The sequence below is a fragment of the Phocoena sinus genome, chromosome 3, assembly GCF_008692025.1.
Source record: "Phocoena sinus isolate mPhoSin1 chromosome 3, mPhoSin1.pri, whole genome shotgun sequence".
Lineage (NCBI taxonomy): Eukaryota > Metazoa > Chordata > Mammalia > Artiodactyla > Phocoenidae > Phocoena > Phocoena sinus.
Genome location: NC_045765.1, coordinates 35,851,080 through 35,871,032, shown reverse-complemented (window position 1 = coordinate 35,871,032; position 19,953 = coordinate 35,851,080). Strand labels below are relative to the sequence as shown.

Below are 19,953 nucleotides of genomic sequence, written 5' to 3'. Positions count from 1 at the left end.
TTACATTTCCTGTATGAGTATCCCTGTCAGCATAGTAACAGCAACAAAATCAGGAGCACTTTAGCTAATATGGTAACAATGCAAATAGCTGTTAAACCTAGTATATGTGGCCCAGAAACAATGTACTTCTGAGAATACATAGCTGCAGGGAGGGACATAGAATGTGGCTGGGTGAGAACACTCATATGAGGAGCATGGTATCATAATTAATTTAGGGAACAGTTGTGACACCACTGGTTGGGTACCTATGAGCCTTTCCCCCTCTTTTTCCTTGTTAATAGAACCCCAATATTGTTCAGCGAGTAGGCAAGTCATGTGCCTTGAAAGGGCTGGCCTCTCCAGTCCCAAGGAGAAAATCATTTGTCCATTCCAGGCTGGATAACCTTGTCCCTTTTACCAATGATTGGATTAGCAGGGTCACGGAATGCAGTCCTAATAGGATGTGAGAAGTCTGCTGTGGATATCTCTAGAATAGGTTCTTCTTGTTGCTAAAAAGAGTCACATAGGAAGAAATAGTTGCCTCTCCTTTACCGGACAGTATCATAGCAGCTTGTGATGCCTAGAACTGTGGCAGCCAGGTAATGATGTGAATGGAGCCAGGTCTCATGCTGAGGGTGGCAGAGTACAAAGATGCTCTACGATGTCATAATTCAGGTAACCACCGAATTCACCGACCTGAGTCCTAGCCTACCTCAGGTCTTATTATTTGAGACACTGTGTTTCTGATTGTTGACACTACAGACACAGGCGGCTCAGATCTTTATGCATCGTAGAGATGCATGAAATTCAGGAGTTTAAGGGAAGGGTAACTGATGATTTTAACGTTTTGTTTTCCTACTTTTTTTGAATTCCAAAAGTAATACATAGATGTAAAAATTCAGTCAAAACAGAAATGTTAAGAATCGAAACCGGAGTAAATCCTGAGTTCTCTTCACAAGGAAAAAATACTTTTTTCTTTTTCTTTTGTTTTATGTCTATATGAGATGATGGATGTTCACAAATTTATTGTGGAAATCATTTCATGATGTATGTAAGTCAGATCATTATGTTGTGTATCTTAAACTTATACAGTGCTGTATGCCAATAAAACAGGAAGGAAAAAAAAAACTGGAAGTCTCCTATAATTCTCCACCTCCTACCTACATATGTTAATATAATGTTAAAAAAATAGGATCTTGGGGCTTCCCTGGTGGCGCAGTGGTTGAGAGTCCGCCTGCCGATGCAGGGGACACGGGTTCGTGCCCCGGTCTGGGAAGATCCCACATGCCGCGGAGCGGCTGGGCCCGTGAGCCATGGCCGCTGAGCCTGCGCGTCCGGAGCCTGTCCTCCGCAACGGGAGAGGCCACAACAGTGAGAGGCCCGCGTAACGCATAAAAAAAAAAAAAAAAAAAAAAAAAAATAGGATCTTGAATAGACATACCTAACAGGACATCTTAGATGTCTTTTATACGAATAATGTAGATCTACATCTTTCTTTTTAGCAATTGTGTAATATTCCTAAGTATGGCTAGATCATACTTTTAAAGACCTGATGTGGGTGGTGCTTTAAAAAAAAATGTGATCCATGGGTAACTATATTCATCTCTGCCCCCAATCTCTGCCTTCAGCCATTTCTGGCAGGCGTCGCTGTCGTTCAGAGGGGCATGCACAGGGAGAAGGTGTGTGGCACAGGGAGAAGGTGTGTGGCACAGTGAAGGGACACAGGATTTGGGGTCAGGCAGGTTGGGGCTGGGATTCAGCCCTACGATGTATACTAGCTATGCCATCTTGGAAAGTGATTAAACCCTTTATGTCTCCGTTGCCTCACCCTGCTAAAAGGGATAATAAAACCTACCTCTTAAAGTTGTAAGGGTTAGAAATAATGTGTTAAATCACTCACAACCTAGAAGGATATTCAATGAATGACAGCAATTATTCTATGAAAGGAGCCGACTCCATGAACTCGTGTAACTGTCTTTGGTTATCCTCACCGAGCACACAATGGACAAAGATGCCCTAGGACTTGTTAGCCAAAAATAATTTCTTGAAATTATTGAGCAAATGGTACAAAGTAGGTCCACGGGAACAAACAATCTAAATTCATGGTTGTGTCAATCTTGTAAAGGAGTTAAACATTTAACCTTCATTTCATGGACAGAGACCTGCACATACAGTATAAGCAATTTGTCAAATAGGTCAAGAAAAGACACCATAGTAAGAAGGTTTCGGTAGGCTGGAGTGGTAGGCTAAATTAAACAAGGTGAACTTAATTAGGGGAATATGTAAAATTTAACTGTTTGTTTCCTTTTCTTTCTTTTTTTGCACAATACAGAATGGGAGAAATGTGATTTAATAACAGGTATGAAAAAGGCTTAGGGTTTTCTGTGGCTGAGGTTCAATGTGAAGCCCTAGTGTGATACAGCTGTCTAATCAAGCAACTGGAATCTTAGGCCTTATAAAGAGAAATAGGAAATTCAGAATGAGGAAAGTGACGCCTCCACTTAGTTTGCCCTCGTCAGACCACATGCTATAACACTAGGATGGCGAGTAACGGGCATGCAGGCTGAGGCTTCATGTTTGTATGCCATGACAGATAACACTAACTAATCATATTCCATTGTGTTTCGATGTTGCCTCTGAATCCTTCTCAACACTGTCTTTAAGGCAGCCAATATCTTTTCCACGGAGTTGGCATGCAAGATGAAACCTGTCGGTAGGTAGCCGATGGACTGCAGGCTTCTCCTATGGTCTTCTTCTAAGGATACATTTCATGCTTAAATCACGTGGTTCAACTTTTTACCAGCCACAAGCGATTGGATATGGACCCAAGTTCCGCCAACCTGTAGGATGCTTAAAGAGCTTTATCCAAACTAGAACAAGTTCCCTCACTTTGATTCTTTTGGGAATTTGAACTGGGAAGAAAAGAGTAAATCAGGCAGTTGCTGGCGGGCTCAGAGTGGACATAATGAACATAAGAAAAGGGAAGCAAGAACGAGGAAGCAGAAGCTCTGAGGTAGAGATAATCTATAAGGGGAGAGGGGATAAGGGATTGGCTGGCGGCAGCAAAAATGGTGGAAGAAGCGGCAGAGCGCTGAGGATAAATGTCACCCTGCTGCTGAGGGACCGGCAAGATCTCTTGTCCTCTGGCCGGAGATCCAACTACATTGCCATCTCTACTCTTCCCAAGAGGCGTCATCAGCCTGGGGTCCGTCAGGCTGGCCAGAAATGTGAGGTTCCTGTTTTTCTTAAGTCCACTATAAATACCCCCTCTTACTTGAGGTGACCGAGGGAATCTTTGTTCCTTGTAACCCAAAACATCTACTTAAGGTTCTTTGTCTAGCTCCTGGCGCCATAGTGGCAAACCAGAGAAGGTGCCAAAGAGAGAGACTAGCATGGTAAAGAAGCCTGGGAATCTCACACAGGAGTTTTCAAAGCTGTGGGGGTGTTCAGCCAGAGCAGTGGTTCTTAAAGTGTGATCCCCAAGCAGCAGCAGTGTCTTAGAGATGTAAATTGCTGGGCCCACCCCAGACCTACTGAATCCGAAACTCTGGGGGTGGGGCCCAGTACTCTGTGGTTTAGCAAGATCTTCACATCTGATGCATGCTCAGGTTTGAGAACCACCGGCCTAGAGGAGACCAAGGCAGGACATTAGTACCATCTCTGATTATTTGAAAGACTGTCAGGGCAGGTGTGATATGAGACCCCCGAGGGCAGCACGAAAACTAGAGCTTAGACAAAATGCGGAGACAGATTTCAGGGCAATAGAAGGGGGACTTTGCAAGCAGTTAGTGTGGTTTGAGAACGGTTTGGGTCTGTTGGGTAGTGAGCTGCCTGTCCCTCACTGGTGGTGGTGTTCAAGGGGCTGCGTGACCGCCAGGTGGTAGATATTGTAGAGGGCTGTGAAGTCCACAGGAGGGAGAAGAGAAGACTGAAGGAGGAAGTGTGAGTTAGGAAGGCTCTAAATCAGGAACCGTGATTGAGGACTGGCATCCTGGGTCCCTGGGTGCCATGGTGACAGTGGTGGCGTGGGGCAGTAACAAGCCAGTTGTGTGTATAGGAGTTTCAGGTGGGGCTTCTTTCCATTAAAGGCAGATCCACAATCCTGGTCTCTGTCAGGAAACAGATCCTAACATCTAGGACCAGGATCCCACTACGGGATTTGCTTACTATCCCTCTCTCTAGATTCTAGCCCTTCATTCAACGATCGTAAGCAAAGGCAGAGACTCTGATATTGGGGCAAACAGGTGGAGGCAGTCTGATCACTCACTCACCCAGTCCTCTTGGGACAGGCAGTAGAATAACGAATATTAACATCAAAGTGTCGTATTGCGCTTAGTGGGCACAAGTTTTGGCTCTGGAGTCAGAAGGCCAGACATGTCATTGCGTGACTTAAGCATACTTCTCTCTGCCTTATTTTTCTTGTCTCTTAAATTGAGGCTTATATGAGTTGCTGTCTCATAGGATTGTTTTAGTGTTGAGATAGTAGCCGTGTGCCCAGTCCCCGATGAGCACTCAATATGTTTAACTATTATCATTGCTGTAATTGTTGTATCTCATCAGACTCCTAAAGTGCCTATGAGGAGGGTAGGGTAGGTTTGGTCACCCCCGTTTTACAGCCCCAGGAGCCGAGGCACGGGACGGTTAAGACCAGGCTGACATCACACTGCTTCAGTATTAGTGGCAGACGAGAGCTAGGACTTGGTTTTCCTGACTTCAGGTGGCCAGGACAAAGGACAGATTCTGTATGTGTGTTCTAGAAAGAAGAGCAGAATCAGTTTTTTGAAAAGGCCATATATGCATGTGAGAAACATTCTACAAAAAAGGCATGTGGTACAAAGTAAGTCTTACCGTGCCGCTAACGGGCTGGTCTCCTTGTCCCTTTCTGTTGATGGACTCTGTGCATCCTCCAGGAGCTGGTTCATGCTTGGACAAGCCTGGGGTGTATGGATCCCTGGGTACTATTTCTAAGGCCTGTTGCTGTTTTGGTCTCCGGCTCCAGGCGTGTGCGTGTGTGTATGTGCACGTGCGAGTGTGTGTATGTGTGTGTGCGTGCGTGTGTGTGTGTGTTGTGAGGAGGGTTTATGAGGGCAGAGTGGGGTTTGGGATCTAACCTTGCCCTTGGAAAGAGAGGCCAGTAGGTCTGGGCAGCACCAGAGATAGGCCAGGGCCAGTGCTGGGTGGCCTCCTTCAGCCTCCCTCAGGGCTGGGGGCCTTTGAGTTCTCCACCCTGTTCCAGAAGACACAGGCGGGTGGCCTGGGGGTGTGAACGCTGGCCCACTTCTCCCTTGCTCTGAGTCTGGCTTTCATCTCTTTCTTAAGGTGCTTTCATTCCCCCTGCTCCTCCCAATCTGCCTGGGGAAAGCTGATGGGGACCCCTAGACCCCAAGCTGCTGGATCATCACACCTGAGGCACAGCACAGGGGTGGGGGTGCAGGTCACAGGCCCAGGGGCCCGCACTCCTTGGTTCTTCCCCTTCCTCCTGGGGTCTTTGCTCAGCCAGCTCCTGGGGGAAATGTCAGACTCACTCAGCTTTAGTAATCCTGCCACTTTCCCAGCTTAGAGGAACAATCTTAGTATTTATTATTATTATTACTATTATTATTTAACTTCTAGAAGCCATGCTCTGACAAACACAGCATGGCCTTAGTTGCCTGCCATTTTGGCCAGGAGACAAGGGATGGGGCCAGCTGAGAATGCCAGTCCTTTCCGGGGTCAGCTGGGCCGAGACCATCCCCTGTCAAATCCCCTGGCAGGCATTCTGGTGTCAGAGCAGATTTCTGTGCTTCCTGGTTTCTGGTTCTCTCCAGGCTTAGTTCCTGGCTTCCCCCTTCCCTGGGCTGGAGTTTAAAAGGTTCTGCGTGAAGGCCTCGGTGTGTTGCTTCTCTGAGCCTCCCTCAGCAGGGTCCTGCCTCTCTGATGACTGGAACTATTTAAAAACATGCTTATCAGTCAGCTCCTTGCTGGCCTGTGCAGGCTTGAGTATATCCACTCACGGGGATACAGTCCACCACTTCTGGAATCTCCCATCTCATTCTTAGATGGTTCTAGAGAGAAGAGCAGAACTAGAATTTGTGGCCAGGACTGTTTGTTTTGACTGGTACTGGGCTCCTAACCTCAAATTCCTCTTTCGCTTAAAAGTCCTATGGGTTCTTAATCTCAGGATGTCTTTGAACATTTCTCTTAGGGTCAAGTTTCCAGCGGCTCATCTAAAACTTGGATGGGCTGGGTGGGCCCATTGTTCACCGGAAGGAGTGTAAATGTAGGAGAAATCCATCTGTCCCAAGAGAGAATCAGGTAGGGGATGGGCAAAGTGACTTCTAAGGTCCTGTCCTCATCATGCATTTGGGCTCCACATCCTCTTATTCTCTGAAGGAGCCAGAGTCTGCAGTTTTGGGACCTTATCCTCGGTACAAGGAGAACAAGTTGGAGAAGTTACCGAGTCCTGGGATGAGCCCAACGGCTTTCTTCCTTTTCTCGCTTTGCTTCTCTCCTTCCCCCCACCCTTTCCTGCCTGAGGCGGTATGGCCAGCAGCCAGAGCTCCTGAGCCCTGTTATTTAAAAAAAAAAAAAAAAAAAATTCAGCCATCACCATGGCAACCTTCATCCTGCGCCACCTCAACCAGAGATACAAAGAAGCAGTGAAACGGAAAGTTTAATAAGATTTTTAATTAATTTATTTATTTTATGAATCTCACTGACAGTGTCTATCTTTTTGGGAAATAGAAATGTTCCATTTTCGTGTCGTTATCAAAATGCTATTCATTTTCTGCCCCTTGGCTGCAGGAGGGTCACCATCACTGCTTGCTTTCTAAGGGCTCCCTTCAGAATGGGTGAGGGGTCTTTTTTTTTTTTTTTGCGGTACGCGGGCCTCTCACTGTTGTGGCCTCTCCCGTTGCGGAGCACAGGCTCCGGACGCGCAGGTTCAGCGACCGTGGCTCACGGGCCCAGCCGCTCGGCGGCATGTGGGATCTTCCTGGACCGGGACATGAACCCATGTCCCCTGCATCGGCAGGCAGACTCTCAACCACTGCGCCACCAGGGAAGCCCTTTTTTTTTTTTAATTTATTTGGCTGTGTCAGGTCTTCATCGCGGCGTGCGGGATCTTTCGTTGCGGTGCACGGGCTTCTCTCTAGTTGTGGCATACGGGTTTTCTCTTCTCTAGTTGTGGCGTGGGTTCCAGAGCGCATGGGCTCTGTAGTTTGTGGCACGCGGGCTCTCTAGTTGAGTCACACGAGCTCAGTAGTTGTGGCGTGTGGGCTTGGTTGCCCCACGGCATATGGGATCTTAGTTCCCTGACCAGGGATCGAACGGGTGTCCCCTGCATAGGAAGGCGGATTCTTTACCACTGGACCACCAGGGAAGTCTCTGGGTGAGGGGTCTTATTTGGCATTTTGGCTTTTTGAAAGGGTTTGGAGTTGGGCTAACGCTAGAGCATTTCCATGGCTTTATTCTCCCTTCCATTTCCCTGACATGCAATCAGAGTCACATCCGGGTATTGAAAGCTGGAAGGGTCCTTACAAATCACTTAACTCTGCAGTGCCATTTCTGTTGCTGCACGTCTAGCAACTGTTCTCCCACATTCCGAGAGTACTTCCTTGATCACCCCCGGGGTGCCTGGTCTCTGGCCGTGTCAGTCCACGTGATGCAGGTGGAGCCCAGAGTTTCCCTTGACCAGAGCTGCTGGCTCATAGGCGAGCTCGTGGCCCAAAGGCACCTGTGAGGGCGGTCCAGGGCCTTTTGTGTGCTACGGCTAAGAGAAAGGCCCTCTATTTTTCTGCTGTGGGGATGAAAGCCTGGAGCTGCTGGAGACCCCCGTATACAAGGAACCTTCCTGCAAGGGGACCAACAGAGCGGGAAGCAGAGCTGAAGGATGGAGGAGAGAGACCAGGCTCAGAGAAAGTTGCTTGACATCCTAGACTAAGTCCTCAATCCATGGCTTTTCAGTTTCATGAGTAATACGTATCCCCCTTTTACTCCCCTTAAGGCAGTTTAGGTTGGGTTTTCTGACACCTGGAAAACAGTGGCTTTGATGTTACGTACCCCAAGAGTTTAGAAATGAGACAACAGACAGCCGGGGCAGGGAGGCACCACCCAAGGTTACAGAGAGACAGCCCCGAAGGTCAGGTGTCCTGATGTCCATGTAGCCTCTCAATCTGCTGTCCTTCAGTTCTCAGGCTGATTTCCCCACCATGGCAGGAACGAAAGCTGAGCTGGGGGGGGGGGGCAGAATGTTAACAAGTGTAATTACGGTAAAGATACCTGCCCAGCTACCTGCCCCAAGGGTGACGGTGAGCATGTGCGGTCATATTCAAGGAAGGTCTCCATCCTCAGAAGATTTTTGTGCCCTTTATAGGTTAGGAGGGATCCCAAGACATGTCAAGAAAAGCACTAATCACATGACCGGTGCTGCATAGCTGTGAAACCCCAAGACGTAGCTCACCTGCTTTCTCCACTGAGATCTGCTTTTTAACTCTGTAAACAGATATAATTCAGTCAGTAAACCAACACTTGTGATTTCATTAATTCCACGGAAAAGCATTAATTGAGGGCCTCCTATGTGCTAATCACTAGAGACACAGATTCAGTAGTCAACAAGGTAGCCTCAGTACCTGTCCTCAGGGAACCTACACGTCAGGGTGGGCATGAAAATAACCAGAGAAACACAGACTTAGGGGCTGTGAAAAGTCTTATGAAGGAAAAGTACCCAGTGCCATGAGAGCATATGAAGAGGACCCATCTCATCCGCTGAGGCAGGGGAAGTGCTGAGCAGAGATGGACAGAAGGAACAGGTATTAGCTAAGCAGCGTGGGGACCAGTATTTTGAATACTGGACAGAGCCTGGGCAGTTAGGGGGGCAGGGCTTTGAATTCATTCATGCCAGTGTTTGTTGGGTACCATATGTCAGTGTTCCTCTCTTTTGCTTGCTATTTTAGGTCCTTTTATTCCTGCCATCAGATTCTCAGAGCCCAGGAGTCCTTGAGTCAGTTATATAAACTATTTTCAATCTAGGATCCTTGGTGCTCTGGCCTCACGGCTCCACAGGTTCAGATACGCTGCGGGCTGACGTCTAGTTAGTCACGCTTTTGTGTGTGAGGTTAAAAAATTCCGCCATCGTAACCAAGCCTGCTCTTTTAGAGAAGGGTGCGGATTGCTTCTATCCATCCTCAAAAGTGCCTCCTCTCCCCCCACCACCCCGCCCCGATTTCCCTTTCATTTGTCTGTAGAAGAATGTGGCGGCAGTGAAGCTTGCTGCCACTAGGGGGCAGGAGCGCCAAAGCAAAGGACTAAGTTCCGGGAAAAAAGCAAATGAAGCCCGCAGGTAACACGCAGACAGTCCGACAGGGTTTGCGCTGGCGTAGGCCCCGTCAAGCTCCGAAGCCCAAGCTTTACGTGTCTCGATTCCGGTACACCAAGTGTGCTTACAACGATGATTCCCTCCTGCACACTGTTGATTGCTACAGATACTAGTGCCAGCAGAGAAATTTTAAAAAGGAGCCTCTGGTGGGGGTGGTTCTTTTTGTCTATAAAACAAAGGAATGGAGTCTTGGATTAGAATTTAAGCTTGAAAGAGCCCTTCAAAATGTGCAGAGGGGCCAGGGGGCCCCAGTCCTGGTTCGCAGTGTGCTGTGTGACCTTGCTTAAGAACATAACCTCTCTGGGCCTAAATTGCTCCTTTATAAAAGGATGATACGATGTGAAAAGTCTCTTCTGATTCAAAGAATCCGAGTGGTGAAGACAGTTAAGAGTGGAGAACTGCACCCTTAGATGACTCCTTGTGTAATTTCTAATTTGGGGGGTTCTTTCCACTGAGGGAGTTCTGTTTTCCTGACTCACACCTCCTTTCATTTTACAGATGAATACACTTTACCACGAAGGAATGAAGAGCTATGGGCGGGGTTCTGGCAAGTAAGTGGTGAGAGAGATACTGTCGGTTCTTTCAAATCACACCATGACCAAATCCTCTTTGCCTTTGATAGGGATGAGCTATTTGGCTCTGATGTGGGAGACAGGGTGAGTATCTGTGAGAAGCAAGTATCTCCCTGAAACTCAAATTAAACCCTCCGTTATCCTGGAATCCAGAGCCTTATTGAACTAGCTCACGTGGCTGCCGGCTTGAGAACAGCGTGGAAACAGGACTGCTCTGGGACGGAGAGATGATCTTTAAGGCCCTTTTCTGCCTTGTCACTCTAGAATGAGAAGATTTATGCCCAGACAAGACTATCCCTGGGAGGCCCCACCAAGAAGTGGAGCTTCGGCCTAAAGCCACAGTCTTGTTCTAAGACGGGCCCCCTGGGACTGGCCCCTGAGGACCTGTGCTGTCCTCACCGCCCACTGCTGCTTTGGGCTGGGGGAAGATGGTGGACCATAACGGAGACAAAAACCCCAAACAAATCAAAAACCAACAACAAAAACCCTATAGGAAAACGTCCTTTCTCTGGCAGCACCAGTTTCTGGGATTCACGACTTAGACCCAAAATGTAGAGTGGGAGGGGTCAGCAGGGGCTCGGGGAGGCTCCGCTCGGATTCTCCTTCCCGCTTTGGGTGATGGCTCTCTCTCCCCGCCCACCAGTGCCAGATCGACAGCAAGTGGTTGCCTTGCGTGGCTGCTGCCTTTCCCACTGAGCAGGATGTTATAGATACCTTCGCTCTCAATTAATATAGATCAGCACCATGATTCGTGTTTCTCTAAAGATTATTTTAATGTTGACATTAGTGGAAGTTTATTTTCTGGTTGGGTGACATCAGTACCACAATTTGTAATGATCGCAGAATGTTCCAGTTATGACTGTTTTGGGCTTTTTTTGGCCAGGCCTTGCAGCTTACAGGATCCTAGTTCCCCGACCAGGGATGAACCTGTGCCCGCTGCAGTGGAAGTGTGGAGTCCTAACCGCTGCACCACCAGGGCATCCCCCTGCCCCACGGTTTTAACCGGCAACTCCCCACCCAACCCACACATTGCACATCCCCTAGGTCGCCTCTCTTCATCTTGACACCGGGTGGAGGCGGGGAATCACCGCATCTTAGGGATCATCCTCTCTAGCCCCTTCATCTCCCAGAGCAGGGATGCGGCTTCCAGCTGGTGGCTGACCGGGGCTAGAATTCAGGTTTTCTGAATCACCACCCCTCTCAGGATTACTGAAGGTGGCCAGGAAGGGAGGAAGAGGGGACTTCACCCTCCAATGCCTGGCAGTTTACAGATTGTTAAGAGTGTCCCCTCTTACACATTTTTATATTCTCTTCCATGTTTCTACAATAAGTGTCCAAAATCCTGTCCCTGGCTGCTTGCTTGTTGGACAAATTTGGCCTGCCCGTCCTTCCTGTGCCCGAAAGTGGCATTTTAAACCCCTCCTTCCTCTCTCCCAGATCTGTCCCACCTCTGCATCCCCCAGATTGAATTTCCCAAGGGCGACAGCCACACAGAGCTAGCAACCCGTCACGAGATGGCTAAATATAAACCGTACAGACTGCAAATAAGCCTCCATGATCATCTGCTCCTTTGTTTAGCTTATTATCCTCCCAAATCAGGCTGGCGGGGAGGCACGCGCCTCGTCCGTGCTGCACAGGACCCGGTGGGTGTTGGTGTCCCACAGGACAAGCCAAACAAACACACTCTGCTGTGTGCCGAGTCGTTCCCTTCTCCGTGGAGCAGGCCCTGCTTTCCAGATAAAGCTGACAATCCCCAGGCTCTGATTTCCAAAGCAAATAACTGTGAATCCCCTCAATATTGGGAACAGATGCAACAGTCTGGCTGAGGGCTGAGTGCAGCTAGGGACAGAGACACGTGATGTGCTGTGGAAGTCGTCTTACCTCCCTCAGGGGAGGATGGGGAATGCGGGACGATGACCCGGGAAGGGATCAAGGGTTCAGAGCTGTACCGCCATCCTAGAACATGGCATGTAGGGAGAGTGACCCCCAGAGGCACACATTTTTCAGGGGGGACTTCCGATCAATTAATGGTGTCTGACGTGGACCCAGGTTTGGTGGGTGGGAATAGGTGTGCCTCACACTTGCCATCTGTGATCTAGAGGAAACCAATCTCAGGAGGTAGGATTTCTTAGTATGTAGGGTGGAGCGGTGGTTGCAGAAAGTTACAGGCTTAGCTGAAGCCTCAAACTGTCATGTTGAAAACATTCCTAGTGTTCAGGATCTCGTGAATGGTTGGTTTTTCTAGAGAGTTGGGGTCCATTTTGAACCTTGCATTGTAATGGGGACAAGGGCACAGGAAAGAATCTGTGTTTGGAGAGGACCCAGAATGGGATGCTATCATGAAAGGACACCACTGACCTCCACTGCTAATCTGATGGCTATTTACCTGTCTTCATCTTAAATGACCCTTATCAGCGCTTGGTGCTACTGGCCATTTCTTTCTTCTTGAATTATGCTCTTCCCTTGCTTAAAAACACTCTTCTGCTTTTCCTTCTGTCTCTTTGATCTTGCCTTAATTTCTCTTAAGGTTCATCCTCCTCTGTCATTAAATATTATGGTCCCTTGTCCATAGACTTGTCCTAGGTCCCTTTCTTTTCCCACCCTGCATTCTCTCCCTAGGTGATCTCATCCTAGCCAATTATTTTAATTCCCACCTACATGGATATATTCAATCTTTTATATCTTGAGCTACACAGAACCCCTCAGCTCCAATGGCCTATTTAGCATATCTGCTTGGGTGCCCCAAGGGCAAGTCAAACTCAACATGTGCAAAAGCAAGTCTGTGATCTCCCTTCTGTGCCCCGCCCACTTGGATCTCTTCTGGTGTTTCTTAACTCCAGTTAAATAAGCCAGAAATGTCACCCTGAACATACCCCCTCCTTCTCTCTTCCTGTATCCAATCCATCACCTAGCCCTGATGGTTTTTTCCCCAGTTTTATTGAGATACCATTGACATATAGCATAACGACTTGCTATATAAGGGGTACAGTGTAATGACTTGACGTACATATAAATACCATAAGTTTAGTTAACATCCATCTCATATAGTTACAAAAACGTTTATTCTCCTTGTGATGAGAATTTGTAGGATTTGCTCCCTTAACATTTTTCAAATATGTCCTACGGAAGTGTTAGCTGTAGTCACCATGTTGTACATGACATCCCCAGAACTTATTTATCTCATAACTGGAAGTTTGTACTTTTGACCACCTTCATCTAATTCCTCTGCACCCTGCCCCCCCCACCCTGATTCTAGTAAACACACATCTGTTCTCTTTTTCTATGAGTTTGGTTTCATTTTTTTAAAGATTCTACATATACGTGAGACCATACAGCTTTTGTCTTTCTCTGCCTGACTTATTTCATTTAGCATAATGCCCTCAAGGTCTATCCATGTTGTCACAATGGCAGAATTTCCTTCTTTTTAATGGCTGAATAATATTCCACTGTATGTATATATCCCTCACATTTTCTTTATCCATTCGTCTGCTGATGGACACTTAGCCTGATAATTTTACCTCATAAATATTTTTGAATTTGTCCACTTTTTTCTGTCATGACCACCATCCTAGATCGTTACTAAATACTTTCCTTTCTTGCTCAAACTACAAATGGTCCAAAACACCCCAATTCCTTTCCTTAATTTAATTTCAGCTCCCAAGTTGTCAAAAAAGGTCTTAGTCAAAAGGCACCTTGGATCACCTTCCCTTTCTCCTCCCACTGTTTCTACTCTGATATTGGCCTCTAGTTTACTGCATGCTGAGGACTGTTAAAATCCCAACATTCACATGGTGCTTTCATTTCAAAGCACTTTTTTTTTTTTTCCCAGTACGCGGGCCTCTCACTGTTGCAGCCTCTCCCGTTGTGGAACACAGGCTCCGGACGCGCAGGCTCAGCGGCCATGGCTCATGGGCCCAGCCGCTCCGCGGCATGTGGGATCTTCCCGGACCGGGGCACGAACCCGTGTCCCCTGCATCGGCAGGCGGACTCTCAACCACTGCGCCACCAGGGAAGCCCCTCAAAGCACTTTTGTTCTCATCATCTCATTTTATTTTCAACTGGCCCCGTGAGTGGGTCACAATCACCGCATTTTAGGGATCTTATCTGCCTTCCTTGGAAACAGTCTCAGAGACGTGGATCACCTCTTCTAAGGTCATCACTGGTTAGTGAGCAGGGCTCACGTCTGCTGACTCCACACACTGACCTCACTGTTCCCCCCACTACTCAGAAGAGGACTTTGGATGAGCCAGATGCCCTTTAAGGCATATTCTAGGGCTAACAGTCTGTGATTCTGTGGTTTACAGGGACCAAGAGGAAGTTGCAAAAACATTTCAAAGAGAACTTTAGAGGTGAGGTTGAGAGAAAAGGTTCAAAGTGAAACTTGCCTTTCTCCACAAGTGAGTTTCAGATCTGAAGCTTGAAGACAACAGATCAATTCTCTCTGCCTCGTGGCTGCTGCTTCTCTGGCCTCTCAGTGACCATGACTGGAGGTTGGCTTACAGCCTGATGGTGACCCAAGAAGGGTCAAGGGGTTTTAATCTTGCTTGGGGAAAAGATTGAACGTGGGAGGAGTGAAAACCTCATGTTGTGCTAAAGAGGGTAATGAGAAGTGAAAATAATCCACTGTGAATGAGCCCCGTAGGGATGGAGAATTTGAGGGAAGAAAGAGTCAAGGCAATGAAGGGCTAGTGATTTCATGTTCCCAAATGCAATCCACATAGTTCACATGTGAGAACATAGCAGAAGTTTGTGTTTGTGGTATAGATTGCGATGTCTTCTTATAGTTATGTGTGAATTAAGGGCTTCTCAAGCTGCAAAAAGGTTGTTAATGGACTGAATGATCAGGAGGGACTCCGTTGATGAGATAGATGGTCATACTTCATGAACTTTTCATTAGGCTGGATACAAAAATATAGACATTTCCTTATCCTGGGTGTGAATATGACATATGGTGAGCCTGTGGACCATGTAAAGTAGGGATGGTAAACAAGTTTAATTTCCTGTGGTATCCCTGATTGTGTACATGGTTGTGACTTTTTTCTTTTTTCCAAATGTATAAAATGTCCAGAACAGGGAAGACAGAAGACAGAAAGCAGATTAGTGATTGCTTAGAACTGGGGTTGTAGGGGAAGGAAGAATTGGAAGATGACAGGTAAAGGTTACAGGGTTACTTTCTTTTAAATACCTTTTAACTCCCTTCACCCATTTCTCCCCCCCACCTCTGGCAACCACCAATTTGTTCTCTGTATGTATAAGCTTTTTTCTTTTTTAAAAAAGACTCTACCTATAAGGGAGATCATACTCTAATTTGTCTTTCTCAGTCTGACTTACTTCATTTAGCCCAATGCCCTTGAGGTCCATTTATGTTGTTACATATGGCAAGGTTTCATTCTATTTTATGGCTGAATAATATTCCATTGTAGATACATAAACCATAGTTTCTTTATCCATTCATCCATTGATGGACACTTGGGTAGTTTCCAATATCTTGGCTATTGTAAACAATGCTGCATTGAACATGAGGTGCATGTATCTTTTGGAGTCAGTGTTTTTGTTTTCTTCAGGTAAATAACCAGAAGTGGAATTGCTGGATCATACGGTAGTTGTGTTTTAGTTTAGATTTTTTTTTTAACAAGTTTCTTTTCTTTTTTTAAATGTTATTTATTTATTTTTGGCTGTGTTGGGTCTTCGTTTCTGTGCGAGGGCTTTCTCTAGTTGTGGCGAGTGGGGGCCACTCTTCATCGCGGTGTGCGGGCCTCTCACTGTCATGGCCTCTCTTGTTGCGGAGCACAGGCTCCAGACGTGCAGGCTCAGTAGTTGTGGCTCACGGGCCCAGTTGCTCCGCGGCATGTGGGATCTTCCCAGACCAGGGCTCGAACCCGTGTGCCCTGCATTGGCAGGCAGATTCTCAACCACTGCACCACCAGGGAAGCCCGTGTTTTGGTTTTTAAAGGAAACTCTGTACTGTTTTCCATACTGGCTGTACCAGTTCACATTCCCACAACAGGGCATGAGGGTTCCCTTTTCCCCATACCCTCGCCAACACTTGTTATTTCTGGTCTTTTTGATAATAGACATTCTAACAGGTATGAAGGGTAGTGGCTGTCTTGAACACTGGGATAAGGAAGATTTTAAAACCAAGCATGGGCTTCATGGGGAAATGTGTGGTGACTGATTAGCAATTTCTGCCATGGTTGAGGAATGAGGCAGTGGGAGTACAAGTGCTGACCTGGGTCAGTGCTACTCAAAGTGTGATTTGCAGATGGATGTAGGTCTAGAAATATTTGTTACCCATGAAGAAATGAGTACAGAAATGGTAAGTAAGCATTTAAAAACTTTTATAGCAATTTGACATTGCAGCCTCATCCACGTATATAATTCCCGTTATTTTATAAAGTATCTATCTGTGGCAGATTGAAGACAAAATTAAAACCTGGCCCTTTACCAGAGATAGTTTGAGAAGCAGTGACCTGATGGACTGTATTTGACCCCATTAGTTCCTATAAAAGACTTTGGACTTGGAAAGCTTATGAACGCAGCCGAGGTCCTATACATGTCGGCATTTACGTGGACTTGTTGACTGAGCATGGGTGTTTGCCAGTTTTCCTCCTCTTGCTTGGCAGAAGGATTAAGGTAATAACTACTCAGAGATTGCCAGAAATGCCTTCCTGGACTTCTCTACCCATTTCTACTTTCCATTTATTCCGTAAAGCCTTCACTAACATTGGCTTCTTCCAGTGGAGAGTCAGTGAGGCCAGCAAAGAGGTGATGTCATAGAAGGGCCTGGAGGGTGATCAGAGAGAGGTGTCCAACATCAGCTATTGAATTGGCCTGGGTGGCCGCTGGGATCATACATGAAATCACCCATTCATTTGCCCATTGATGCATTCTTACTCCTTCATTCAGCAACTCTTTGTGGAATGCCAACTATAAGCGTCAAAGTGCCAGGTCCTGGAGATATGATGGTGAACAAGGCAGACGCGTTCTCTGCTTTCACGAAACTGACAGTTTAGCAGGGGGACAAGTCTTAAAGCAATAATGTGTATGAGTGGTGATATAAATCCTGGTAGGTAGTCTGATGGAGAAGCATTGGTTTCTCTGAGAATATTTAGCAGGGGCCCTATCCTAGCTAGGGCATCTTGGAAGGCCTCTGAGGAAGTGACACGTCTGCCGGAGTGGCTGGACCATGATGAATGACTGGAGAGCAAAGGAAGTGACTAAGATGATCCTGGGGAGGTGGGCGAGGGACAGAAGGTGCAAGGCCTTGCAGGCTGCAGAAGGAGTTTGCACTTGATCCCAAGAACAGTAGGGAGCCTAATGGAATTACAAATATGGTTACGCCATGGTCTCTGCTCTCAAGAGACCATCAGCACAGTGGAGGAGAAAGATACCTAAACAACTACCTATAATATAATGTGATCTGGGTTGTACAGAGGTGTACACACAAATGGGAAATAATGGGGTTAGGGGACCGAGATGCACTAACAGGTGAAATTTGACCCTGTCATTCTCCTGCTTTAAACACTTCGGTGGTTGCCTGTTGTGCTTAGAATATAGATGAGATCTTTCTGTATCGCCTAGTCCTATCTCTGTGAATTACAAGAAAACCCTTCAACCTTAAAGTTGCTCAGGACTACAGAGCTTCTGTTGGGGTGTGTCATTTAGCAGGTGATGAGCATGTTGGAAGGCTGGGGGCTGGGGCTGTGGTCAGCCACAGCTGAGCCCTCCCTCGTCATTCCCCTCTGCCCTGTGTGAGTCAGTCCCTGCTGGCCTTAAGGTTTTGGTTCAAGAACCAAGGGGCCCATGTCTGTAAAATTTTCTCTGTGAGTCATCTATTGCCGTGTAACAGCTTATCTCCAAATGTCGTGGCTTAAAATAATGCATATCATTGACTATGTCTCATGGTTTCCGTGGGTCAGGAATTCAGAATACAGGGGGCATGACCTGTGTCTGATGCTCCAGGTCTGGGGCCTCAGGTGTGGGAGCAGGAGGGTTGAAGGCTGGGTGCTGGAATCATCTAAAGTCTCCTTCAGTTATGAGTCTGGCGGGTGATGGTGTTGCTGGCCTGGGGACCTCGCTGGGTCTGTGGGCCGAGACACCCACGTGTGGCTTCTTCATGTGCTTGGGCTTCCTCACAACATGGTGGCTGGATTCCAAGGGCAAGCATCTCAAGGGAGAGCCAGGTGGAAGCTGAATCCGTTTTAGAGCCTAATTCTCAAGTCACACAGCGTCACTTCTGCTACATTTTATTCGTTAGAAGAGAATCACTAAATCCTCCTCATGTTCAAGGGGAAGGAAATTAGACTCCACTTTTTATGGGCATATTTGAAAGCTACCACATTCCCTTCAACCAAAGTCCAGAGAGTACCCTGGAATAGCGGTATATGCTCCAGTGTAAAATAATGACGTCCGGGAATTCGCTGGTGCTCCAGTGGTTAAGACTCTACGCTCTCACTGCTGAGGGCTCTGGTTTGATCCCTGGTCCTGCAGCCACGCGGCCGAAAGAAAAAAAGAATGACATCATAGCAAACATTTCATTTCTGAGATTCTCTAGGACCCTACCCTGGGCAATGTTTTGACAGCTCCCCACATCCCCCATCTCCCTTTAGGAAGAGGCACTAGTTTCTGAGAAGCTTCTCTACCCCTGGTTAAATAAACATAGGACAGTCTGATTTTACTGTGTGTGTGTGTGTGTGTGTGTGTATGTGTGTGTGTGTATGGTGGGGACCATCCACAGTTCACCTGAAACTCTGCAGACAGGCTACTCACTATCCTGGAACATTGGGAAGCTTCTCAAGGTTCAGTACACATTTCTGATATTTCAGAGCTGCCCAAAGACATAATAAAGAAATAAATAAGCCACACTAATAGTGAAGAGTTACATTTAAGGGAAGGTTCTTCGACTGAGCTAGTTTAATTGTTAATTTTGTTACTCAGGAGGACACTTTGGAACTCCCTGTCATTATCAAACAATTAAACTGTAGTTCCTTATTAATTTTTACTGCTTTCCTAGGGTAATTAGTGGCACGTAATGTGAATTGCATCCCATTAATGAATAGATTTTTGAATGTGAATGGGCAGAACCTTTTATTTGGCTATCCAACTAGACAAGGCCCACAAAAGGAAGAAAGGTGGACCCTTGCCAGAATAGAGGGCCTCTGCATGTCTCCCTGAGTCCAGGGTGAAGCCCGGCAGTACCCTTTATAAAACATGTAGTCATCAAGCTTCAGGAAGTATGATGGTCCTGGTGCCTTCCTTGAACTCAAAGTTGGCAGTCAGAAAAAGGATAGTTCTATTGGAACAAAGATTTGGAGACCAAAACCACGATATGGAGATTCCTGAAGTCTTAAAGGAAGACTCTCACTTGCGGATTCATCTTTTTGGTTTTGTTGAAAGTGCAGTTTATGAAGCACCTACTATATGCCTGGTACTTTACCAGGCAACATGAGTATATTATTTAATTCTCCACACTCCTTCATAAGATCGCTATTATTATCTCAATTTCATAGACAAGGAAAACTCATCTTGGGCTTAAAAACATGAGATCATATATTAAGTGACAGATCTTGGCCCTGAGGCCAAGTCCAGCTGAGTCTCAAGCCCCAGTTCTCAACCACTGCATCACTGCCTGATGGTCGGGCCATATCTTTATTCCTATCCTCTGTTGCATCACTCTGATTTATTTTTAACATTTTTCTTGTTTGCAGATTCTATAACTAACAAAATTGAACACAAGTGTTAAAGGACCTTAGAGATGTAAGGTGATCCCTTCATCGTTTTTTTTTTTTTCCCCACTTCATCTTATAAATGAGAAAATTGAGGCCCCGGGAGGAGAAGGGACTGTCGACTGAAAACAGATGCACAACCTAAAAGTTGAGAATTATGTTTTATTTAGCGGACTTTCTGAGGACCTCAAGCCCAGGACACAGCCTCTCAGATAGCTCTGAGGGACTGCTCCCAAGAGGTAAGGAAGGAGGTAGGATATATAAGGGTTTTTGCAACAAAGACCAGGTTGTTGGAACATTAGAAGATTACCGTTAATTAAAG

At 46.6% G+C, this 19,953-nt stretch overlaps 1 long non-coding RNA gene across 1 annotated transcript in view; it reads left to right on the top strand.

Annotated features, from left to right (window-relative positions):
- The window catches only part of LOC116750392, a 43,371-nt gene extending 23,644 nt beyond the window's left edge, over window positions 1-19,727 (top strand). Inside the window, exons 2-3 of the long non-coding RNA XR_004349009.1 lie at window positions 9,833-9,885; window positions 19,614-19,727. This is a non-coding gene — a long non-coding RNA (uncharacterized LOC116750392). The remainder of the gene's footprint in view (window positions 1-9,832; window positions 9,886-19,613) is intronic.
- The last annotated feature ends 226 nt before the right edge of the window (window positions 19,728-19,953 follow it).